This window comes from Bos indicus, chromosome 21, assembly GCF_029378745.1.
Source record: "Bos indicus isolate NIAB-ARS_2022 breed Sahiwal x Tharparkar chromosome 21, NIAB-ARS_B.indTharparkar_mat_pri_1.0, whole genome shotgun sequence".
Classification (NCBI taxonomy): Eukaryota; Metazoa; Chordata; class Mammalia; order Artiodactyla; family Bovidae; genus Bos; species Bos indicus.
In genome coordinates, this window is record NC_091780.1 from 46,263,649 (window position 1) to 46,290,710 (window position 27,062).

Below are 27,062 nucleotides of genomic sequence, written 5' to 3' on the forward strand. Positions count from 1 at the left end.
CCTCCCTTACTATGGAGGCCATTCAAAACTACCAGTGTATGGAGTCATCCGGCCAAAGGGTTGGATTCCCAAAAATGCAGTCTCCCAAAATCTGTAGAGGACTACTGTTTGGTGTGCTTCCTTCTTAGCAGTAGATTGTACAAGGTGCCGTAAATTGGTCTTTTCTTGGATGGTATGTTTCAGCAGGACTCAGGCCACCCAGTCTCACTCAGGACAGCTTCATTAACAGGGAAAGTCCTTCAATGATTGTGTAGTCATCTTCCACTTTCTGATACATATATTTCTTATCAGCATTTAGAGGCCTCCGTGACTCCCACTACATCCTCCCAGGGCTCAAGTAGTTTAACAAAATGTCATTAATGTAAGCGACCAGCGTCATATTCTGTGGAATGCCCAGATAATCAAAGTCCCTTTGGACTGTATTGTAACAGAGAGCAGGAGAATTAATGTAACCCTGGGGCAAGACCATGAGTGCATATTGATAGCTGTTGCAAATGAATGTGATTTGCTTCTGATCTTTTTTCCTCATAAGCATTTAAAAGACTGCATTTGCCAGGTTAATAGCTACATACCATATGCTGGAGTTTGTCAATCTGTTCCATTAAACATAGCACATCAAAATCATAGCACAGCAGCTCAAATTGGGGCTATCACTTGGTTAAGTTTATAGCAGTGCACTGTTCTGCCCTGATCTGTGTGATTTTTGCTGGGCCTGTAACAGAAGTCTGTCTCAGATTGCCTGCCGAGGGATTCTGCAAGGATTAGGGATAGGGGTGTGTAGGGGACAGAAATCAGAAAAGTTGAGAATAGAGATTTTATCTCTGTTATAGAGATGTGAAAAATAGAAAATTAACATAACTAGAAAAACAGAATTCCATAGTTTCTTCTCAGTGTTGAGAGCCCATGTTTGGTAATGACCTAAAACCACAGTTGCTGTTGTTCAGTTTCTCAGTCATGTATGACTATTTGTGGCCCCATGGACTCTAGCACACCTGGCTTCCCTGTCCTTCACTATCTCCCAGAGTTTGCTCAAACTTGTCCATTGAGTCAGTGATGCTATCCAACCACCTTATCCTGGAATGGAATTTTAAGGCTGTACTCCAGTATTCTTGCCTGGAAAATCCCATGGACAGAGGAGCCTGGTGGGCTACAGTCCATGGAGGCCACAAAGTCAGACACAACTGAACAATTTTTTTTTTTTTTTGCCACACCATGGGACAGATTTTAGTTCCCTGATCTGGGATCGAATGCTTCCCTGGCAGAGAAAGAGCAGAGTCCTAAGCACTAGGCTGCTAGGGAATTGCCCAAGGCTGTGCTCTTAATACGTTGTCTATTCTGCCCTTGACATTTTCCATTTCTTCCATGGATGTTGATCTGGTTAAGTAATGCTTGTTATTTCTATTTTTTAAGAAAAGTTTGTATTTATACATATTTTTAAAGTTTTAGCATAGAGTTGTAGGTAGTATTTTGTAAAGAAAAAAAAATTCCATCATCTGTCCATGAATTCTCCAAGCAAGAATACTGGAGTGGGTAGCATGTGCTTCTCCAGGGTATCTTCCCAACCCAGGGATCAAACCCTGGTCTCCTGCATTGCAGACAGATTCTTTACCATCTGAGCCACCAGAGAAGGCCCATATCTATGGTTAGCACCCCCATATCTTTCCTGCCTGTCTGTATATATTCCTTTTTCTTGACTAGCTAGAGATTGGTGTTTTCATTTTGCTCCTCAGGGAAGCTGTTTAGATTTATCTTTCAGTTGCACTGGTTCTAAGCCCGTTTTAGGGCTATTCACATCTGATTCTGTTTCCTGCATTAGACAGTAGGCTGTGAGTAGAAAGAGACACACCTGGGGGTTCCTCTGACCCCCAGGAACACTTGACTCCAATGTCTTCCACAACCATGGATTCAGTTCATTTTGATAAGATTGACTTCAATCTTCCTGTTTGCTAATTTGCCTTTAGATTCTAAAAGAAATTACAAATTTTATTAAATCTGCCCTAGTTTTTTTAGTGTAGGGCTTATCAGTATAGGTTTTTACACTTCTAACAAATCAATGGAAAACTTGTACACATTCTACCTTATAGGTTAAACAGATCTAGGCAAATTATTGTATATAGGTTGGATAACAACAAGGTCCTACTGTATAGCACAGGGAACTCTATTCAGTATCCTGTGATAAACCAAAATGGAAAAGAATATGGAAAAGAATATATATATGTGTGTGTGTGTCTGGGTGCCTCTTGAGAAACCTGTATGCAGGTCAGGAAGGAACAGTTAGAATTGGACATGGAACAACAGACTGGTTCCAAATAGGAAAAGGAGTACGTCAAGGCTGTATATTGTCACCCTGCTTATTTAACTTATATACGGGGTACATCATGAAAAACGCTGGGCTGGATGAAGCACAAGCTGGAATCAAGATTGCCAGGAGAAATACCAATAACCTCAGATATGCAGATGACACCACCCTTATGGCAGAAAGTGAAGAGGAACTAAAAAGCCTCTTGATGAAAGTGAAAGAGGAGAGTGAAAAAGTTGGCTTCAAGCTCAACATTCAGAAAACGAAGATCATGGCATCTGGTCCCATCACTTCATGGCAAATAGATGGGGAAACAGTGGAAACAGTGTCAGACTTTATTTTTGGGGGCTCCAAAATCACTGCAGATGGTGATTGCAGCCATGAAATCAAAAGACACTTACTCCTTGGAAGGAAAGTTATGACCAACCTATACAGCATATTAAAAAGCAGAGACATTACTTTGTCAACAAAGGTCTGTCTAGTCAAGCCTATGGTTTTTCCAGTGGTCATGTATGGATGTGAGAGTTGGACTATAAAGAAAGCTAAGCGCCGAAGAATTGATGCTTTTGAACTGTGGTGTTGGAGAAGACTTTTGAGAGTCCCTTGGACTGCAAGGAGATCCAACCAGTCCATTCTAAAGGAGATCAGTCCTGGGTGTTCATTGGAAAGACTGATGCTGAAGCTGAAACTCCAATCCTTTGCCCACCTCATGCGAAGAGCTGACTCATTTGAAGAGACCCTGATGCTGGGAAAGATTGAGGATGGGAGGAGAAGGGGACGACAGAGGATGAGATGGTTGGATGGCATCACCGACTCAATGGACGTGAGTTTGAGTAAACTCCAGGAGTTGGTGATGGACAGGGAGGCCTGGCATGCTGTGGTTCATGGGGTCTCAAAGAGTCGGACACAACTGAGCAACTGAACTGATACATAATGGAGTCACTTTGCTGTACAAAATAAATTAACACAACATTGTAAACAACTATACTTCAAAAAAAAATTTTTTTTAAAGGCTCTGTATACTGGGGGTAGGGGACAGGGCATGCGGGAAGGGAAGGAGATGTCAGAAAACTCTATTTTATGATTTCTGAAATTGGACTTAAGAACTGATGTTTGAATTGTTATCCAGCTAGCAACCTGCTGGCTTTGGGTATAGCTTCATTGCACAGTACTAATGGTATGAATACAATAGAATTGAAGAGGTTAATTTTCTTTCTGCAAGAATGTTTTGGTAGAGTGTTTGTGAGTGGGTGAGATAATGGGCATTTGGGCTTCTTGTATTGTGTGTGGGGAGATGAATATCATTACAGCCAGTATGATGGACTATTTGGTAATATCAAAAGACTTAAATGTGCACATACCCTTTGTCCCAGAAATACTGCTGCTAAGAATATATCCTAGAATAATAATATAGACAAAAGGGCAAAGATATGTGTATGTACATAGGTATTCATTGCATCACTTTAGAACAGAAAAATGGAAACTGGAAATTTTGAATAATAGTAATTTGTATAGATTCTGATATAGCTATAACAATCGCTAGAGAATTATGCAGGTATTTTGCAAAAACATGAATATGTGTTTGTATGTGTGTGTTTGTATATAATTGATACTTAAAAATCTGGACAGGAGTTTTAGTTAAGGTACCAGCAGGACCCAGATGGCACACTCAATTTGAGTAATTTGGGCCAGGTTCCATATAGGGGTTATTCACAAGGTGTAGGCAGGACATAGAGAAACAATGAGATATGGTACAAGAACCTGCAGCTGATAAGGGTGTGGAGGGTGGGATGTTCTTGCCGCATCTGTGCCTGCCTGAAGGAGCCAGCTGTGCTTGTGTCACTTCTTCCTGACCTCTTGGACTGTAACCTGCCAGGCTCCTCTGTCCATGGGATCATCCAGGCAAGAATACTGGAGAGTGGGTTGCCATTTCCTACTCCAGGGGATCTTCCTGACCCAGAGATCAAACTCACGACTCCTGCACCTCTTGAGTTAGCTGGTGGATTCTTTACCACTGAACCACTGGGGAGGCTCGAAGGAGCCAGAGGAAGAGGCCATTAGGGAGAACTCTGTGGCCTTTTGACAGGATTTGTGACTTTTCTTAAAGTGATGGAGTCTTCCCAGAGCAGCTCCACAGTGTGGTTGCTGCAAAATGAGTATCTTGGCCTTTCTTTCCTTCCTCTCCTACTTCCTCTCCTACTCTCCTACTGGTGTCCTTCATTCATTTGAGTTTAACCTGAAGTCAGACTGCAAAAGGTCCACTGATGCAGTCCATGTAGATCAACCCATAAAACACAGAGCAGGGTGGGCAGGATTCAAGGGGATCCCAAGGGGACAATCAGAAAATACCAGCTCAACAGATGTACAGCAGTATGTTAACAGAGGTTATGCTGGAGAGTGGGGTTTAGTTCATTTCAGTTCAGTCATGTCCGACTCTTTGCGACCCCATGAATTGCAGCATGCCAGGCCTCCCTGTCCATCACCAACTCCTGGAGTTCACCCAAGCTCATGTACATCGAGTTGGTGATGCCATCCAGCCATCTCATCCTCTGTCGTCCCCTTCTCCTCCTGCCCCCAATCCCTCCCAGCATCAGGGTCTTCTCCAATGAGTCAACTCTTCGCATGAGGTGGCCAAAGTATTAGAGTTTCAGCTTTAGCATCAGTCCTTCCAAAGAACACCCAGGTGGATTCATATTCTTGTCTGTTTCTTCTAATTTCTTGACAATGAACATATCTGACATATGAGTTTTAAAAGTTGTACGGGTTTGTGTGTGAAAATAGTTTACCTTAAATTATCTGAAATTATGAACTTGCTTTACCAAAATTTAGTTGTTTTGTATCTGAATGCCTTCTCTTAACTCTTAAACCGTATTTACTTAAACAGTATCCTCCTCAGGGTTTCTTAAGTGACAAAACAAGGAGTTTGCCTAATTCCAGCAGATGTTAACAATTGGGGTTGGGGTAGGGATTTAGCTTTATTTGGGAATGCTTATTGCCTTTAGATGAAATTATTGGTGCCACTGTGACATTTAAAGCCATTGTATGGAAAAGCAGTCTGAGTTTCTCAGAAGAAAGGAGCTTTAAAAGCCGAATGTAATTCTTTAATCCTGATAGAATATGGAATTTAGTTGGATTAGTAGATAGCATTATTAAAGCATTATTCTTGAAATGAATTTATTAGACCAGATTAAGATAAAATAGCCTATTTTATGTCCTTCAGGGGTGCATATAGAAACATTTATGTTTTTGATTTTTGAGCACTTCTCTACCATGGAGGAGCCTTAATGTGCATGTAAGTTCATTTGTATCATTTCTTTTTAGATTCCACGTATAAGGGACGACATACGGTATTTCTCCTTCTCTGTCTGACTTACTTCACTCAGTATGACTCTCTCTAGGTCTTTCCATGTTGCTGCAAATGGCATTGTTTTATTCTTTTTAATATTGATACAATATTCCATTATATATATGTGCCACATCTTCTTTATTCATTCCTCTGTCGATGGACAGGTAGGTTGCTTCCATGTCTTGGCTGTTGTACACAGTGCTGCAATGAATCCTGGAGTGCATGTATCCTTCTGGATTATGTTCTTCTCTGGACATATGCCCAGGAGTGGGATGCAGAGTCGTATGGTAGCTTTTTTTGACCTTTTATACAGTTCATGCGGTTCTAACGGCAAGTATACTGGCTTCCCATTCCCTCCTCCAGTGGATCACATTTATCAGAACTCTCTGCTGTGACCCATCCATCTTGGGTGGCGCTGCTTGGCATGGCTCATAGCTTCATTGACCATAAAGAAGGCAGAATGCCAAAGAACTGATGCCTTCGAACTGTGGTGCTGGAGAAGACTCCTGAAAGTCTCTTGCACAGCAAGGAGATCAAACCAGTCAATCTTAAGGAAGATCAACGCTGAATATTCACTGAAGGGGCTGATGGGGAAGCTGCAGCTCCAGCATTTTGGTCATCTGATGTGCATAGATGACTCACTGAAGTCCCAGATGCTGGGAAAGATTGAGGGCAGAAGGAGTAGAGGGGATCAGAGAATGAGATGACTGGATGGCATCACTAACACAATGAACATGAACTTGGGCAAACTCCGGGAGATGGTGAGGGACAGGAAGGCCTGGCATGCTACAGTCCGTGGGATCACAGAGTTGGACACGACTGGGCAACTGAACAACAGGGTAGCTCTATTTTTAGTTTTTTAAGGAATCTCCATACTTAGTAGTAGTAGCAGTAGTATACTGTTCTCCATAGTGACTGTGCCAATTTACATTCCCACCAACAGTGTAGGAGGGTTCCCTTCTCTCCATACCCTCTCCAGCATTTATTATTTGTGGATTTTTTTGATTATAGCCATTCTGGCTGATATGAGGTTATATTTTGTGGCTTTGATTTGCATTTCTCTAATTAGCAATGTTGAAATCTTTTCGTGTGCCTATTGGCCATCTGTATGTCTTCTTTGGAGAAATGTCTGCTTAGGTCTTCTGCCCATTTTTTGAGTGGGTTTTTTTGTTTTGATGCTGTTAAGCGTCATGAGCTGTTTGTGAATTTTGGAGACTCATCCTTTATTGGTCACATCATTTGCAATTATTTTCTCCCAAGCTGTGGGTTGTCTTTTCACTTTATTATTTCCTCTGCTGTGCAGAAGCTTTTGAGCTTAAGTAGGTCCCATTTGTTTGTTTTTGTTTTTATTTCTATTTTTCTGAGAGATGGATCAAAAAGGATATTGCTGTGATTTATGTCAGAGAGTGCTCTGCCTCTGTTTTCCTCTAGGAGTTTTATTGTTTCCAGTCTCACATTTAAGTCTTAACTCCATTTTGAGCTTAAAGACTTAAATCCAGTCTTTCTCTGACTCTCTTTTACTTCTTTCACTTTTAAAGACTCTTGTGATTAAATTGGACCTCCCCCCCACCCCCAGATAATATGAGGTAATCTCCCTGTAATTCTAACTGCAACCTTAATTACTCTTTGGTGTAATATAACATATTCAAGGATTCCAGGAACAGAATACGAACGTCTCTGGGAGTCATTATTCTGCTAGCATAGTCTATCTTCTGGACCCTAAGTATGCCAATGCACATCCCATGTGGAAAATATGTTCATCACATCGTAAGATCTCCAATTAAAGCATCAACACAAATAAAAAAATCATCTAAGTCTCAGTAGCTCAAAAATCCCAATCACAACTATCATCTAAATCATGTATGGGGGATTTTTCTGCCTACCACATACATGTTACCTACTGAGGAATGAGCATAAGTAGATCAAGATAAAGAAATGACAGTATATTTCTTATCTGAAACAAGACAAATGAGAAAATAGTGGAGCAGCCTCTTTCAAGTACTGAGGGAAAAAATTGTTAAATTAGAATTCAATACCCATCAAAATATATATATTTTATTCAATCTCAAATAAGACAAAAAAGAGAAGGAAAAAAGCAAATGGGATATACAGGAAACATAGTAACATGATAGACTTTAACATACCAATTATGGCATGAAATGTAAATGTTTGAACACTCTAATAATTGCAAGGCATCGATTACCAGATTGGATTAAAAGAGTAAAACTCAATTATATGCTGCTTACAAGAAACACACTTTATTTATTTAAATTAATTTTTATGGGAGTATAGTTTGTTTTCTATGAAATAAGTTGTTTTCTTTGGTGCAAATAATATGACATTTTTCAAATCTCAGGATGTAAAAAATATTTCTGAACAGTAAGTATTTGGGATTCCTAGAAATTCTGGATAGCAGAGATTCTTCGTGAACTTTCTTTTTGAAGAACAGCGACAATTGGGAGCTTTTTTCTCCCCTACTCCCAGGTGTAAAGATTAGTTGAGAGATTGAGTCTTCACTTAAAGATTATTTTAAAACTTTCTTAACTAGTGTTTTTCATTCCTAAAGGAGTGAAATCAACCTCTTTACAGTGAGTTTAACATCTGTTCTCAACTGATCTCCCTCAATTGCTGGCTATTTCTAATTTCAGCTAAACTATATGGTATCTGACACAGAATCTAAAATAATTGTATTGGGCATTTTTGTCACATTTGAAAAATGCAAGCATTAAGAACGTCTCTGAAAGTGAAACAGGGCAGTGGATGTGCAGACATCCATTGACATTACCTGGCTTTTTCTCTCCCTTTAGTCAGTTATGTACATTTATGGCTCATAATGAGCACACTTTCTGATATTTCTAGTTAGAGCCAATTGAAGCAGATGGTTCATCACTTTCTAATGTAGCTATTAAATGTCTCTGCATTTAAGCCCTAAATGCATGCCTTTGGCTCAACTAACACCTTTTAATATGTTTGGTTTTCATTTTTTTTAGAATCGGAATTCTGATTATATAAGCTGAAGTTTTGCACAATACTCATTAAATTATTTTACCCTTTAAAAATAGCACAAATATGTATAAGTTAGCCTATGCATATATATGTACATGTTTTAAAACAACTGTTTTGATAGGAAGCTGTGGAAATGCTACAATATTGTCGTTCAGTTGCTATGACATGTCCCCCTCTTTATGACCTCATACTGCAGCACGCCAGGTTCCTCTGTCCTCCACTGCCTCTTGGATTTTGTTCAAACTCATGTCCATTGAGTCAGTGATGCCATCCAACCACCTCATCCTCTGTCGTCCCCTTCTCCTCCCGCCTTCAATCTTTCCCAGCATCAGGGTCTTTTCCAGTGAGTCAGCTCTTAGCATCAGGTGGCCAAAGTATTGGAGCGTCAGCTTCAGCAACAGTCCTTCCAATGAATATTTAGGGTTGATTTCCTTCAGGGTTGATTGGTGTGATCTTGCTGTCCAGGGGACTCTCAAGAGTCTTCTCTGGCACCGCAATTTTAAAGCATCAGTTCTTCGGCAGACTTCCTTCTTTATGGTCCAGTTCTTGTATCCATACCTAACTACTGGAAAAGCCATAGCTTTGACTATATGGACCTTTGTTGGCAAAGTGACGTCTCTGCTTTTTAATATGCTGTCTAGGTTTTCATAGCTTTTCTTCCAAGGAGCAAACGTCTTTGAATTTCATGGCTGCGGTCAGCATCCACAGTAATTATTGAAGCCCAAGAAAAGAAAATCTGTCACTTTCCATTTTTTCCCTTTCTATTTGCCATGAAGAGATGGGACCAGATTCCATGATCTTAGTTTTTTTAATTGAGTTTTAAGCCAGCTCTTTTCACTGTCTTCTTTCACTTTCATCAAGAGAATCTTCAGTTCCTCTTCACTTTCTGCCATTAGAGTAGTATCATTTGTGTATCTGAGGTTGTTGATGTTTCTTCTGATAATCTTGATTCCAGCTTGTGCTTTATCCAGCCCGGCACTTCACATAATGTACTCTGCATATAAATTAAATAAGCAGGGTGACAGTATACAGCCTTGTGGTACTCCTTTCCCAATTTTGAACCAGTCATTTATTCCATGTCTTCTTCTTGACCTGCATACATGTTTCTTAGGAGATAGGTAAGGTGGTCTGGTATTCCCATCTCTAAGAATTTTCCACAACTTGTCGTGACCCACATAGTCAAAAGCTTTTAGTGTAGTCAATGAAGCAGAAGTAGTTGTTTTCCTGGAATTCCTTTGCTTTCTCTATGATCCAGTGAATGTTGGCAATTTGATCTCTGCTTCCTCCTCCTTTTCTAAACCCAGCTTGTACATCTGTAAGTTCTTGGTTCATGTACTGCTGAAGGCTAACTTGAAGGATTTTGAGCATAAACTTGCTAGCATGTGAAATTAACCCAACTGTATAGTAGTTTGAACATTCTTTGGCATTGCGCTTCTTTGGGATTGGAATGAAAACTGACCTTTTCCAGTCCTGTGACCACTATTTAAGTTTTCCAAATTTGCTGACATATTGAGTGCATCACTTTAACAGCATCATCTTTTAAGATTTTAAATAGCTTACCTGCAATGATAAAGGACAGAAGTGAATAAGGACCTAACAGAAGCAAAAGAGATTAAGAAGAGGTGGCAAGAACACACAGAAAAACTATGCAAAAAATATCTTAATGACCTGGATAACCATGATGATGTGGTCACTCAGAGCTGGACATCCTGGAATGTGGAGTCAAGTGGGCCTTAGGAAGCATTACTATGAACAAAGATAGTGAAGGTGATCGAATTCTAGCTGAGCTATTTAAAATCCTAAAAGATAATGCTGTTTAAATGTTACATTCAGCGTGGCAGCAAATTTGGAAAACTCAGCAATACCGTAGTCCATAGCATCACAAAGAGTTGGACACGACTTAATGATGGAACAATAACAACAACAGCAAGAATGTCCAGAAATATTTGAAATATTTGTGGCTTTTTTCTTATAAAGATCAAAATATTTTAAAAGAATATTTACTTTAAGAATTATCAGAGTTCAGTTCTACATATAAGAGAAAAAGGACCAAACTGATAATTAAAGTTTAATAAAAAGTCAAATTATATAAATTTAAGGTGTATGTGAATCAAACATTTTTGAACCCAACAGTCTGGGATCTCATACTTTTCACCTTGAATCTTGAAATATCTTTTCAAGGTTCCTAATCAATTGACTTCAAAATCAGTAGATCATCAAGATTATCCTAAATGGGCCTGGCTTAATCAGGTGAGACTCTTAAAAGCTGGTCTGGACCCTCCCTGAGGTGAGAAACTTTCTTCCTTGCTGGCTTTGAATAAATAAGCTGTCACAAAATAGTGGTCATGTGGAGAAGCCCAGGTAGCAAAGAACTGTGAGTGACTCCTTTGGAGCCGAGGGTGGCCTTCAGCAAGAAACTAAAACCCTCAGTTCTGTACTGCAAGGAACAGAATTCTCCTGACAGTGTGAGGGAGCTTGGAAGTGGAACTCTGCCCAGTCGAGCCTCTGATGACCCAGTGGATGCTTGGATTGCAACTCGGTGAACCCTGAAAGCAGAGAGCTCAACTCAGTTCGCTTCTGACCTCCAGAAACTGTGAGGTAATGGATGTGTTTTATGTAACTGCTAAGTCTGTGGTAACTTGTCACACAGCAACAGTGACCTCACACAGTCCCCTCGTCTCTAATCTCTTCTAATTTTTCTTTCATGCTTCGGATAGCATGGTTTTTCTGAATGAAAATTTTGGTAGTATTGAGATTTCTCCTCTGCGTAAAATCTTGCAATAACTCTCCATGGTCTAAAAGATGACGTTGACACTTGCCGAGTATGTTAAGAACCTTCCTGCCCTGGCACTCACCTACCTTTTCCTCTCCTCCTCACACTTCTCTTGTGCATCCTGTGCTTTTAGAGTGGGAACCACTGTGTGCCAAACACTCTTTCACTCCCATGCCTTTGTATGTGTCCTTTTCCTCAGATTGCTTATCCTTTCCACCACCCTGTAGGCAGTAGGGTTATTTCCTGGTGTTCCTGTGTCTTACTTCCGGGTATATTGTAAGATGGCACTTCCCTTCTCCAATAAAGGTAGGTATGGCCATGTAACTTGTTTTGGCAAATGAAAACAGAGCAGAAGTGACAAATATCTCATAGATAGAGACTCGAAGAGCCATTGAATAATTTGTGAAATCCCCTTTTCTTGCTGTAGTAATTAGTGGTGCTCTGGACAAAGGAGACTCTGTCTGGGTCCCGGAGTGAGTCCCCAAGCTAAGCTGACAGGTTTGGGACCTATAAATCTTTGTTGTTATAAGCCACCAAGACTTGGGGATTTGGGGTTCCTGGGGGATAATTTATGTTATACTGATGGATATGTTACTCCCTCTTGTCGAGATATGCATCCTATAGACTCAGCTCAAATTCCTGACTTCTCTAGACAGTGGAAGATTTTCTTCTCTGTGTTCCAATAGATGTTAAACCTACCTCTTTATCTCTATAGTATACATAGATTGCTGAGAGGGTTACTTGAGTAAATAGATAAAGTGCTTATTAACAATAGCTGGCACATTATAAGTCCTCAAAAAGGATTAGCTATTCTCATCACTGGGGCTTCCCAGGTGGCTCAGTGGTAAGGAATCTTCCTGCCAATGCAAGAGATGTAGTAGATGTGGGTTCCATCCCTGGGTCACGAAGATCCCCTGGAGGAGGAAATGGCAACCCACTCCAGCATTCTTGCCTGGAAAATTCCACGGACAGAGGAGCCTGGCAGGCCATAGCTTATGGTGTCACAAAGAGTTGGACATGACTGAGCACACACACATGCATTCTAATTATGATAGCACCTCTCTTGTTGTATTGCAATCATCTGTTAAATATTTGTTTAGACAGTGCTTATTTGGAGAGCAAGGACTATGTCCTTTTTCATCATTGTATCATAGACACCTGGCCCAGTACCTAGACCATAGAAGGTATTTACTATATATTTGCTAATAAATGTTTATTTAATATATTCCAGAAATCCCAATTTCTACATTTTCCATGCAAAAATCCCCAATTTGTATTTTGTTACCGTAATTTGTAGTGTGTTTAAGAAAGTTATGCTTCTCATTATTTTCATAGCTGTTGAACAGTGAGGGACAGTTACTAGACTATATTTAAGATTTTAGTAGACTTAAAGTCAGCCTGTGACCTTTGACAAGTTGTTTAATCTTTTTAAGCTTATCTTCATCTTTAAAATGGATGCCTACCTACCTCATGTGATTGTTATAAGGAATTAACTATGTGTGTGTGCTCAGTCGTGTCTGAGTCTTTGCAACCCCATGTAGCCCTCCAGCCTCCTCTGTTCATGGGATTTTCTAGGCAAGAATACTGGAGCAGGTTGCCAGTTCCTGCTCCAGGGGATCTTTTCCAACCCAGGGGTCAAATCTGTGTCCCTTGTGTCTCCTACATTGGCAGACAGATTCTTTACCACTGAACCACCTGGGAAGCCCCATTAACTAATTTTTTTGTAAAATAGCACAGTACTTGGACAAAGGAAAACAATGAATTTTTTAATGGTTGACTTACATATTGGCAGAAAGTGAAGAGGAACTAAAAAGCCTCTTGATGAAAGTGAAAGTGGAGAGTGAAAAAGTTGGCTTCAAGCTCAACATTCAGAAAATGAAGATCATGGCATCCAGTCCCATCACTTCATGGGAAATAGATGGGGAAACAGTGGAAACAGTGTCAGACTTTATTTTTGGGGGCTCCAAAATCACTGCAGATGGTGACTGCAGCCATGAAATTAAAAGATGCTTACTCCTTGGAAGGAAAGTTATGACCAACCTAGATAGCATATTAAAAAGCAGAGACATTACTTTGCCAACAAAGGTCCATCTAGTCAAGGCTATGGTTTTTCCTGTGGTCATGTATGGATGTGAGAGTTGGACTGTGAAGAAGGCTGAGCACTGAAGAATTGATGCTTTTGAACTGTGGTGTTGGAGAAGACTCTTGAGAGTCCCCTGGACTGCAAGGAGATCCAACCAGTCCATTCTGAGGGAGATCAGCCCTGGTATTTCTTTGGAAGGAATGATACTAAAGCTGAAACTCCAGTACTTTGGCCACCTCACGTGAGGAGTAGACTCATTGGAAAAGACTCTGATGCTGGGAGAGATTGGGGGCAGGAGGAGAAGGGGACGACAGAGGATGAGATGGCTGGATGGCATCACTGACTCAATGGACGTGAGTCTGAGTGAACTCCGGGAGTTGGTGATGGACAGGGAGGCCTGGCGTGCTGCGATTCATGGGGTCGCAAAGAGTCAGACACGACTGAGCAACTGAACTGAACTGAACTGAATATATTGTGAAATGATTGCTAAATAAATTTAATTAGAATTTGTCATCTCATATAGATACAATAAAAAAAGAAGAAAAAAACTTTTCTTAATTATTTATAATTTGTTATTATTAGTTCTTATATTTACCTTTGGCTTTTCATAGCTAGCTTTAAGTATTTGAAAAATGAGGAGTTTAATACTTGCCCCTTTATTTTTCATAGAAATGATATGACAATAATTTTTGCCACATGCATTGAGTTTCATACTCTCATTGTAAGTAAACATGAAATAATATTGTGTATATTTAACTATTTGAATTAAAAACAATACCAGATGTTTCTGTTGTCATTGTATGAGAAATTCACTCATGTAGTTAGCATTGTCAATATAATACAATTCTACAAAGAACACTCGGCTTGTCCAAAGAGATGTTAGATGTAAAAGCACATTTTACCTATCTTTTCTGCAATATCACCATTACATTGTTTCTATCTCAAAGAACCAAATATTATCTGTATTAAATCTAGATGTACCATTTTTTACAGCTCCTTGCATCTTTAAAGGTAGCTGCCAAAAATACCAGAGAAGGAAATGGCAACCCACTCCAGTATTCTTGCCTAGAGAATCCTGTGGACGGAGGAGCCTGGTGGGCTGCTGTCCATGGGGTTGCACAGAGTCAGACACAACTGAAGCGACTTAGCATGCATACATGCATTGGAGAAGGAAATGGCAACCCACTCCAGTGTTCTTGCCTGGAGAATCCCAGGGATGGGAGAGCCTGGTAGGCTGCAGTCCATGGGGTCACTAAGAGTCGGATACTACTGAGCATCTTCACTTTCACTTTTCACTGTCATGCACTGGAGAAGGAAATGGCAACCCACTCCAGTGTTCTTGCCTGGAGAATCCCAGGGACAGGGGAGCTTCATGGGCCACTGTCTATGGGGTTGCACAGAGTCTGACACAACTGAAGTAACTTAGCAGCAGCAGCAGCAGCCAAAAATACTGTCCGTGGGTAATCTTTAAAACCTTCTAGAAACCCTGTTCAGGTCTTTTCAAATGAAATTGCAATCTAGTTAAAACTAAATATCCCTTTAGAAATAGAAGAATGAAGAAGATTAAAAAAGAAAATGGTTTAAAATATGACTCATTCTTCTGGTTTGAGGTTTTAAAGAGACATGCAAGGAAGAGCAAAATATAGATTTTTATTTCATGATGAGTAAAAAAAAATTACCTTAGTAGTAAAGTGATACCATTTTGCATGAAATACTGCAATTTCTTGAAAGAGTAATCAAAAAACTAATTTGGATCATGGTTAGCGAAGTTCACACTAAGTTTCTTCAAAACACAGCTCCTAATGTTTCTCCGAGCTTTTCATAGATCTATAATGGTAGAATAAGGAAAATATTTGATATTAGGAGATATTTCCTCTGCATCATAATGAAACTTCCAGTTATCATTTTCACTATTTTAGCAAGATTTATATTACTGTAGGTGAACTTGTAGTCCGTTTTTCTTTTATATACCACTTTCCAAAATTAATTACAATAGTCTGAAGTATAAATTGTGGTGAATGAGTGTTTGGAATTGATTTTTTCTTATAAAATATTTTAGAAGTTAGAAGTAGCCTTAAGTGGTTGAACCAGTTTAAGATGACTTCACTTTTAGAAGAAACTAAAGCACTTTGTTTCACCATCTATTATAGCTTTTCTTTGTCAGTTTCTTCTGTTGTAAAGAATATAGCTTGTTGTTATCATAATCAAAATGATAGAATGTATATTTGAAAAACAGGATTCTTATAAATTCTTGACTCAGAATTCTCCAAGCCAGGCTTCAACAGTACGTGAACTGTGAACTTCCAGATGTTCAAGCTGGAGTTAGAAAAGGCAGAGGAACCTGAGATCAAATTGCCAACATCCGTTGGATCAATGAAAAAGCGAGAGTTCCAGAAAAACATCTACTTCTGCTTTATTGACTATGCCAAAGCATTTGACTGTGGATCACAACAAACAGTGGAAAATTCTTAAAGAGATGGGAATACCAGACCACCTGACCTGCCTCCTGAGAAATCTGTATGCACGTCAAGAAGCAACAGATAGAACTGGATATGGAACAACAGACTGGTTCCAAATCGGAAAGGGAATATGTCAAGCCTGTATTTTGTCACCCTGCTTATTTAACTTATATGCAGAATACATCATGAGAAATGCTGAACTGGATGAAGCACAAGCTGAAATCAAGATTGCCAGGACAAATATCAATAACCTCAGATACGCAGATGACATCACTCTTATGGCAGAAAGTGAAGAACTAAAGAGCCTCTTGATGAAAGTGAAAGAGGAGAGGACAAAAGTTGGCTTAAAACTCAGCATTCAGAAAACTAAGATCATGGCATCTGGTCCCATCACTTCATGGGAAATAGATGGGGAAACAGTGGAAACAGTGACTGACTTTATTTTTGGGGGCTCCAAAATCACTGCAGATGGTGACTGCAGCCATGAAATTAAAAGACACTTGCTCCTTGAAAGAAAAGCTATGACCAACCCAGACAGCATATTCAAAAGCAGAGACATTACTTTGCCAACAAAGGTCCACCTAGTCAAGGCTATGGTTTTTCCAGTGGTCATGTGTGGATGCGAGAGTTGGACTATAAAGAAAACTGAGCGCCGAAGAATTGATGCTTTTGTTTTGTTTTTAGATTTTTTTTTTTCGAATTGATGCTTTTGAACTGTGGTGTTGGAGAAGACTCTTGAGAGTCCCTTGGACAGCAAGGAGATCCAACTAGACAATCTTGAAGGAAATCAATCCTGAATACTCATTGGAAGGACTGACGTTGAAGCTGAAACTCCAATACTTTGGCCACTTGATGCAAAGAACTGACTCATTTGAAAAGACCCTGATGCTGGGAAAGATTGAAGGTGGGAGGAAAAGGGGACGACAGAGGATGAGATGGTTGGATGGCATCACCGACTCAATGGACGAGTTTGAGTAGGTTCCAGGAGTTGGTGTTGGACAGGGAAGCCTGGCATGCTGCAGTCCATGGTGTTGCAAAGAGTCGGACACGACTGAGCGACTGAACTACGACTAACTATAAATTCTTGACTCAGATGACTTAGTGAATTACTGTTGGAGCTGTTATTTTCATACCAAGAAATTTCCAGGTTAGAAATTTCATATGCAGAATTGGCAATCATGTGTTTATTTGAATACATAATGATGTGATTACGCCACTGTCAGCAATATTTTCTGGTGCCTCAAAGGTTAGCACTAAACACTTAATACACAATGATGTGATTACGCCACTGTCAGCAATATTTTCTGGTGCCTCAAAGGTTAGCACTAAACACTTAAAAATGTGAATGTTAGTTAACAAGTAATGATGTAATTGGTTTGTGTTTCTAGCACTTATTGTACTCATATGAACAACAAAATAAGAACAAAAGTAATTTCTTCTGGGATCCATTATTTACTTCCTTTCCTCTAAAAGTAAATGCTGCACTAGAAGAGTAATTTAGAAAAATACCTTTTATGTACAAAATATGCCATGTTTCAACATTTTAACTCAAAACAGCATCTGCATTTTCAAAGGTATAAATTGTCAATCATGACAAAACCACCATATTGCCATCTAATACAGCGGAAAGGCAAACATCATTGCCAGAGCCATCGTGTACATAGTGTGGGGTGTTCCATGTCCTGGGCTTTGGAAATCAGACGGACCTTGTTTCTCTCTTCCCTAGTTTCTCCTTCTTGCTGTGTGAAACAGCCAAGTGACTCAGGGTCCTTTGGTCTTAGGTGTACAGATTTTTAAATGGTGATAAAAACATTTCAGCCCTAGGGTGTGGCTCAGATGGTAAAGAATCTGGCTGCAATGAGGGAGACCCGGGTTCAATCCCTGGGTCAGGAAGATCCCCTGGAGAAGGAAATGGCAACCCAATCCAGTATTTTTGCCTGGGAAATCCCATGAACAGAGGAGCCTGGTAGGCCCCAGTCCATGGGGTGGCAAAGAGTCTGACACGACTGAGTGACTAACACACACACAAAAGCATTTATCTCCCAAGGTTGCTGTGATGGTAAATAAACCCTTGTAGAATATACTGTTTGGTACAGGATAAGTACTTAATCCCCTAGAGGAAGAAATGACAACCCACTGTAATATTCTTGCCCGGGAAGTTCCGTGGACAGAGCAGCCTGGTGGGTTACAGTCCATGAGGTCACAGAGTCGGACATGACTTAGCACTCACACACAAGCACTTAATACTATTACTATTTTTATTACAAGTGTAGTATTTTATATTTTTATACTTTATACACTACTTTCATATAAGGTCTCTCATTTGAGATGATTAGCCTCCTGTATGACAACACAGCTTTTATCACAGAACTATGTACAAGGATTTAATAAGCATGATTGCTACTGGATTTGTTCAAATGAATAAGCAGCATATTCCCCTTGCTTTGATGTAAGATCACAATGTGTGAAAAATAATATTTTTAACTCAAATTGTTCCTGACTTTAAACCATTTAAAGGTACAATTTCATTCATTTGCCCTTGTGAGGCTTTATTCCACAAACTGTCTATTACCCCACTTTATAAATGAGGAAGAGAAATGTGAAATAATTTCCCTAAGGCGAAAGGCCAATCAGCTCTATAACCAACCTTCATTTGATGATGAAATGTTTGAAATATGTTATCTTGTCTAGCTCTTGATAAATCCTGAAATTTTCAAATCTAGTTGAGCATCTGAATACACAGGAGTGAAAAGCAGGCTAAAAGAGAGTGGTGGTGTGAAGTTTTTGGTAGCGACCCTGCCATCCAGTCTTGGCCATTTCTGCCTTTAATCTTCTCAGTAATCAGCAAGTATTAAGTCCATTTTAAAACTACCCTGTAACCTCCAACCTTAAGAAAATGAAGATAAGTTTTTTCAATGAGAGTTCTTGCAAACACATTTCACCCAGAGGTTGAGAGTTTTTTTCCTCTCTTGATCTGGATGGAGTTAAGTTCTTGCCAGAAGGAAGCAGAGTGGCATGACCAATATGACCTGGTCTCGGAATGACCTGGCGCCATCTTGCTTTGGGGAGTATTTCTAGCGGTGGATGACAGTTGCTGCCATTTTTTAATATCCAAACACGCTGGTGACAGTGGTGGCCAGTTTACTCAACAAAGCTGTCTAGCTAGCTGACAAATTTCAGTTTTTCCCTGGGGACAAAATGTTCTAAGAGTCTTGTGGGAAAAGAGGACAGACATGGAGACTTTATTATTTCATTCTGATTTGTGCTTGTTGCTATTTATGAATGGCTTCCATTTAATTAGGTGTTTTTAAAATTTAAAACAGTGTTTATGATAACTAACTCTAATAACTCCCAAAGCACAAACTTGGGACATTAACTATTGTGGGGGGTGGTATTCAAAAAGTCTTTCAATCACAAGGCTGTAATTGATTGTATAGCACATGAAAGAATTATTTATTGTTTTACAGGATAATTATGGAAACATGAAAAACAGCTTCCACTGCTAAGTAAAACCCAACTTCCATTTTTCAGAAGTTTTGTTGTAAAAAATTTTAACCCAATGAACGTATTTGCTTTAGATTTATGAGTTAAGGTAAGTCAGAAGGGGGTCTTTCATTTGGGTGTTTAACCAGGAAACTTATTTTGAAAAGGGAAAAATAAAACTAATTTTAAATTTCTTGTTTCTTTGCAGATAGTTTCCAAACCTGAAGGGACAACTGAGGATAAAATTAAATGGAAAGGGACATTAAGGAGTCAGTGGTCATAGGAAAGAAAGCACACCGAACAGTGTCATCAGTAAATTACTATAACCCCAGGACACTAACACCCTCGGAAAAAGTGCATGGCCAATAATGCTTTTATGGGTATACTTAATAATTTTCTCCCATGATAAAAATTAAAACCAAAGTGTTTCATGGAGTCATTCTGAGATAATCTTTGAAATATTATCAAAAAGGAACTGGTCTATTTTATACTTCAGGGAGGGGAAAATGTTCACATTTTAGATAGCGTTCTGTGATTATTTTTAATGGGAAAATAAAATATAGGTGACTTCTCCAGGAATCAATATCCTCTTTTCTCCATTCTTGGTGTTTTGCAGGCTGATTAATTTGCAGAGGTTGAGTTTGATTGCCACTGAAGCAGAAAGCATTATAGATTCTCTGTTATTCTTCAAGCCACTTGGCTAAAGTCTACAGTTCTGTCTCTATGTATTTATCTACCTTTCCACATGGCGCTTAGCACCGGAGCTTTGGGCCTCTCCTAAACATATTGTGAAAATCTTTTGTGCTGAATTCTCAAGTCTTGCTGTGAATAGGTAACTACCCCCCCTCAACCCCCACCCAAGATAGCTGTTCTGTGAGGTAAAGGTAAATGAGCCAGAGAAACAGGCATTTATGAAGCAGCTTTGTGTGTCTATGAAAAATGTATCCAGCTAAATTTTGAAAGCAAAAAGGGGAGGCTCTGAAGGTCATAAAATTTATATAAATCATATAGCAATTAAAGAAATAATGACTGAAATAAAACTTGCTCAACATCTAATGTGTGGTATTTTTAAATGGTTGAATGGAAGAATTCAGTATTTTCAACACTCATGGTATACTGGCTTGGTTATGGTTATTGGTTATTAATCAATCCTGGATAAGTTTTTTTTCAGTTTCTAATGAACAGTTAATTGAGTAAACTGTATCATTAATCTTCTTTAAATCACCTCTTTTCAAATGTTTGAAACATTTGAAACAAAGCATAAATAAAGCAAAAAGCAATGTTTTTTGATAAGTCAATTCTTTGATCAAATATTTCTCTGTATTTTACATATTTCAGCATTAAATAATGGGATTATTGTAAATTGTTTGAATTTATAGATATTCTCAAAGTTGCATAAATATGTGTGTTGGAAAAAAAACTAGGTAACATTTGTATAGCTAGCTCCAAAGGTTAATTTGGTTTAAATACAAACTGAGTCAGGTATTATAAAAGCCTTTCAATATATTTGATCTACTTTTTGGGAATATGATGATAAGTTATTGTACAGCTTGTTAGAGTGATTGTCAAAATACATTAAAAATACAAACTGCATAAAGTCAGGCCCTTTTTGAAGGAAAACTCAGTTGTAAGGTAAATGTATTTCTTATGCAGATAGAGATTTATGCTTTAATAATTATGGTGATATTTATATAATGAAAAATGGAAAGTTCTTCAATTTTGGTAGTTGTTGAAAATGTTAATTCATTATATTTTCTGAAACATAAAGAAAGCATTAAATACTTTAATATAGAGTCTCCACATAAAATAATCTGAATTCTTTCCCAGAAGCAAATCTAGAATCAAATTGGTGAATCAACACCATTATTGCCACTGCAAACAGCTACTTAAGAAATCTGCTCCCAATTAACCTTATAGACAAATGAAAAACCATCTTCTAAAAACAGACACACTTATTTCTGTAAATATGTAAATTCCTCAGCATTTCTAAATGTTGAAATAAACTGTTTTCAATCTGTATTTATAGATTAGAGTTGGGAGCAATTTCTCTATCCTTTACAAACAGCCTTGACTGCCTACTCTGAGTTCAAAACTGCCTTAAAATGTGTAATTTTTTGTATACAAAAGGCATTCTAAAATTGTATTATGCAGTTATTGTGCTAAAAGAATGACCCTTGCCATGCTTTGTTTACTGAATGTCAAATTTTCATTTGTATTACAGCTGTGTACCACAGCAGTTTCGGTTTTGTATGAAGGGCAACTAATGCACAAAACAGTCAAACCACAGAGCAGTAATTAGTCTGGAAAAGATCAAAGTGTGCTCTTCTAAATCCAGCCAATTTGCTCTGGGTGTGCAAAACCAATAGTCTTTCTTTTGCTAAGGTCTCTTATTAATTTTTGCTTTCGTTTGCTGCAGAGCAGCTGCTTTACTGTCAATCCAACATCCTGCTTAAAAAAAAATCCATTTTGATGCCACAAATGCAATTTCAATGGGTTTAGGAATAATAACCAGCTTTTTTTTTCCTATCCCACTTCTAGGAGATAGAAACTTGAAAGTTTTCAGCATCTGTAAAGTGAAAGAAAGCGACAGAAGGCATAGCACTGTTTGGATTTGTTGCTCTAGAAAAAGCTGAAGATGAATGATCTGTAAATATTTCTGCTTTTAGTGCTTTTAACCAGCTCTGTTCTTATCTGCTGCTTGGCTCTCCTTTTAGTATGAGTTTTTCTTATCCTTTTTATAGCCACATTATGGTTTTTTAATGGAGATGTTGAATGATCCAAATTATTAAGTAAATTGATGGCAGGAAAAAAAATTAAATGAATGGTTTACATTTCTTGGAAAGCAAACGCTAAAATCAGGAGTATCACCTGCTATTTTCTTGATGTAATTATTATTATTTTTGAGTATGAAAGTGGTCATTGCAAATGATAAATAAACTTTATTAGAGGAGGTGATTCAAACTTGTGAAGATGAAAAAGTACAATATCATCACTTAAAAAATGAAATATAATCCTGGAGAATATACTCTACATGTAGTGTATGGATTTCTCCCCTTTTCCATTTCTGTCATTTTGCTTATAATAGTCTCTCTGGCAGAAAGTAGAGAGAAAAAAGTTGGTCAGTTTATTGATTCCTATTAATATGGCGGCTTTTCTATAATTGTTACCTTGAACTCTGCTCAAATATTTTCTTTCTCTCGCTCTCTCTCTCTCTCTCTATATATATATGTACTATTTCTTAGTAAATTTCTTTACCCAAGCAATGGATAGTAACATGTATTAGCTGAGTAAATCTGTTTTTATGTGTTTGCTGTCTCAACAATTTTCCTGACTTCACAACAAACCACTTAAATTTTATTCTGAGTACACTCCAAATATATGTCAAGTATTTGTTTTAGTGTTAATATAACCAGACACTGAAATACAGCACCCCCAAACCAAAAAGTGTAATGAATGAATTTGCATAATGAAAAGAAGCATAATAATTCAATCTCATTTACAATAATTGATTCATAAACAAATGTGTCATGTCCATGAAATGGCCAGATAGGTTTATTCTGAAAATATTTTCAACTGAACAAAAATTTAGTGCTTTTGAAAAATAACAAAATACAGAGGTTATCTCTTTCTTCACACAGTATGTACAAATTAGGCACTAACTACTGATTTTACTCTGAACTAACCATGACATTGGAGAAGGCAATGGCACCCGACTCCAGCACTCTTGCCTGGAAAATCCCATGGACGGAGGAGCCTGGTAGGCTGCGGTCCATGGGGTCACTAAGAGTCGGACACGACTGAGCGACTTCCCTTTCACTTTTCACTTTCATGCATTGGAGAAGGAAATGGCAACTCACTCTAGTGTTCTTGCCTGGAGAATCCCAAGGATGGGGGAGCCTGGTGGGCTGCCGTCTATGGGGTCGCACAGAGTCGGACACGGCTGAAGCAACTTAGCAGCAGCAGCAACCATGACATACTAAATTAACTTCAGCTTCAGAGCCCTCATCCTTTTACTATAATATTTGGTGTCTTATTAAAATTTGTCATTATCCAGGTGACTCAATGGTAAAGAATCCTCCTGCCAACATAGGAGATGCAGGAGACATGGGTTCAATCCATGGGTCAAGAAGATTCCCTGGAGGAAGAAATGGCAACCCACTCCAGTATTTTTGCCTGGAGAATCCCATGGACAGAGGAACCTGGTGGGATATAGTCCATGGAGTCGCAGAGAGTCAGACATGACTTAGTGACTGAGCATGCATGCACGCTATAGTCCTTATGATGCATTCCATTCTTTTTCCACTCATCATTTTTGGAGGGGCCAACTCTGAGTATAATAATGTGATAGGAATATATCTATTGCTAGACAGGAATTAAATATATTTAACCTATGTTTACAGCTGCTATTATAGAGTCTTTACCTGAATCTCTTATAAGACAAATTGAAACATGACTTTAGGCAGATAAAGTAGTCTCAGGGAATGTATACAAAATCTCATTTAGAAAATTGTTTAAAATCTGGGCTGAGATTTTTTTGTTGTTGAGGTTTGATTGGTACACAGCATTGTATTAGTTTCAGGTGTACAACATAATGATTTGATATTTGTATATATTGTGAATTGATCACCATAAGTCTATTTGACATTCATCACCATAACTACAGAATTTTTTTTCTTGTGATAAGAAATTTTAAAATCTACTCTTTTAGCAACTTTCACATATGCAGTACAATATGGACTGAGATTTTTTAAAGATTCTGAGGAGAAAGAGGTTCTAGAGAATTTAACAGACTTTCTTCCCAGAAAAAGAAGAAAAGCTAATTTATAAACTGTAAACTGGTAGTCACTATCGATTTGTATTAAATTGTCAAGAGAGTGGTTTGTGAATTCTTGCAAAAGTAATTGCCATTGGCCAATGTAGTAAGGCAAGACAAAGATGTAAGAAATGTTAAGGACGAAAAAGAAAGACACAGAAAACTTAAAACAACCAGCAGAGTATTAAAACAGATGGAAGAGTTCAATGACGTGCTGGATAGCAGACCAACTATAACAACAACAGAGTTTTTATATTTGCACTGGTCAATTAAAAAATAATAGAAACTGTGCCTTCATTATAGCAACAAAACTTGAAATATCTAGAAAGTGATCTAACAAAATGTAGAAAATACTTGTAGAAAAATATTAAAATTCTATGAAAAGGCCCAAAAAAACTTTTGTCTAATATGATCACAGCTTTTATTTATTTATTTATTTTTATTTATTTGGTCACGTTGCATGGCATCTTAGTTCCCTGGTCAGGGATCAAACCCGGGCCCATGGCAGTGAAAGCACCGGGTCCTCATCACTGAACCACCAGGGAAGCCCTGATCATAGCTTTTAGAAAAGAGTTTGAGACATGGTAGACACTGAAGAAATATTTGTTGAATTAATGAATCTGAAAAAATGAAGAGATACATCATTGTAATCAGTGGGAAAGTAAAGGTTGTAGAGCCCTTAATTCTTCTTCCAGTGCAGTTCCAATATGGTAGAGGGAAGCTTTAAGGAGGATAAGTGGGATTGGAAAGGTTGTATAAGGGAGAGTAACGGCAACAATGGGCCTCCCTGGTGACTCAGTGGTAAAGAACCTGCGTAGTAATGAGAAGACGTGGATTCGACCCCTGGGTGGGGAAGATCCCCTGGAGAAGGAAATGACAACCCACTCCAGTATTCTTGCCTGGGAAATTCAATGGACGGAGGAGCCTAGTGGGCTACAGTCCATGGGGTCACAAAGAGTCAGACACAACTTAGTGACTGAACACGCACACAACAGCAACAACAACATAAAATAAATTAGCAGCTGGGCAGATATTGATGATAATAGGATCAGATCAGTCACTCAGTCATGTCCGACTCTTTGCGACCCCATGAATTGTAGCACGCCAGGCCTCCCTGTCCATCACCAACTCCCGGAGTTCACTGAGACTCACGTCCATCGAGTCAGTGATGCCATCCAGCTATCTTATCCTCTGGCGTCCCCTTCTCCTCCAATCAACTCAGTAACAGGTGCTTGGGAGCCAGGAGGGGCAAAATGAAATAATACAATTTTCAATTAACAGAAGCTATCTTGTGTGGAGAATCCCAGGGACAGAGGAGCCTGGTGAGCTGCCATCTATGGGGTTGCACAGAGTCAGACACAACTGAAGTGACTTAGCAGCAGCAGCAGCAAGTAATGAAATAAAATTGGAGACTCTGATGGCCTTGATAGTTGTCACTATCCAAACAGCACTTGATGAGTCAGTTGATGGATTGTCTTGAACAAAATAAAATAGGATAAGCACAAGGGGGAAGCCTTGTTCTTAAGTCCAAAGACTCAATGACAAAAACACAGTATAAGAGAAATGCCTTAACATTACCACATGTAAAAAATTTAAGAGTTTAGTTAATTTTAAGCTCAGTATGAATTAACAGGATGAAATAACTGACCCTTCTCCTTCCCCAAATAAAGCAAAACAATCATTTTTAGGCCACATTAATCAAGAAATAAAGTATAATTATATAAGCTGAGATGGCACCCCACTCCAGTACTCTTGCCTGGAAAATCCCATGGACGGAGGAGCCTGGTGGGCTGCAGTCTATGAGGTCACTAAGAGTCGGACACGACTGAGCGACTTCACTTTGACTTTTCACTTTCATGCATTGGAAAAGGAAATGGCAACCCACTCCAGTACTCTTCCCTGGAGAATCCCAGGGATGGGGGAGCCTGGTGGGCTGCCGTCTATGAGGTCACACAGAGTTGGACATGACTGAAATGACTTAGCAGTATATAAGCTGAAACTCTTGACTCTGTAAGCCCAGTCTTCTGATATCAATACTTATCTCTCATAGCAATTCAGATTCAACAGATATGAGCTTTCTCTCCTAAATCCACTGTTCTCTTGATATTTCTTGTCTGGGAGGGCCTGTCTTCGTAAGTACTACACTACCAGTGAAATTCCTTATGCCCCTAACTATTGAGTCAAGTCGTCCTTATTTCAGATCTTTTCCTTATCCCCACATACATTTGGTTTTCCGTGTTTTTGTTTTTCATGTTAGCCATTGTTCATCTCTCTCTCCCTTGCTATCATGTTGTTTTAGGCCTAACTACTCTGTGGTTGTTTAGTTGTGGACAAAGTTGTGTCCAACTCTTTTGTGACCTCATGGACTGTAGCCCGCCGGGCTCCTCTGTTCTCTATCCTACTCAACTCTCAGTTTCCTAGCTTGTCAGTCTCCAAACTTGCATGACTAGCTACACAATTTCTAGGGTATGCGTTCTTAAAATGCAAATATGATCATATTTCCCAACTTGAAACACTTCCATTGGTTTTCATTCTTCCTTCTCATTACCTGTGCTCTATCCATAACAGTATTTGGAGCATGCATATCCAATATAAGTATAAATGTACATATATAAATGTTTATTTAGTACATGATAAAACATACGCAAAACAGAAATTTTTTTAAAATGAGGTACTCTAAGAATTTAACTCGTTCAAAATATCATTTATTAATAGAACATCTATTTTGCAATGTATTTAAATAGGCTTCATTAATTTTTAAAAACAATTTTTTTTTGATACAGTGATACAGTTTTTGGTT

General features: G+C 38.7%; 1 long non-coding RNA gene across 4 annotated transcripts; it reads left to right on the forward strand.

The window, feature by feature from the left end:
• Nucleotides 1–3,360: 3,360 nt before the first annotated feature.
• LOC109575770 (uncharacterized) lies at nt 3,361–25,450 on the forward strand. Of its 4 annotated transcripts, none has more exons than XR_011562668.1 (4): nt 3,361–12,608; nt 19,434–19,558; nt 19,658–20,281; nt 21,988–25,450. It is a non-coding gene; the product is annotated as an uncharacterized lncRNA (long non-coding RNA). The 4 variants fall into 4 exon arrangements; XR_011562669.1 differs by lacking the exon at nt 21,988–25,450 and having other exon boundaries at nt 19,658–19,829; nt 20,066–21,965; XR_011562667.1 differs by lacking the exon at nt 21,988–25,450 and having other exon boundaries at nt 19,658–21,965.
• The last annotated feature ends 1,612 nt before the right edge of the window (nt 25,451–27,062 follow it).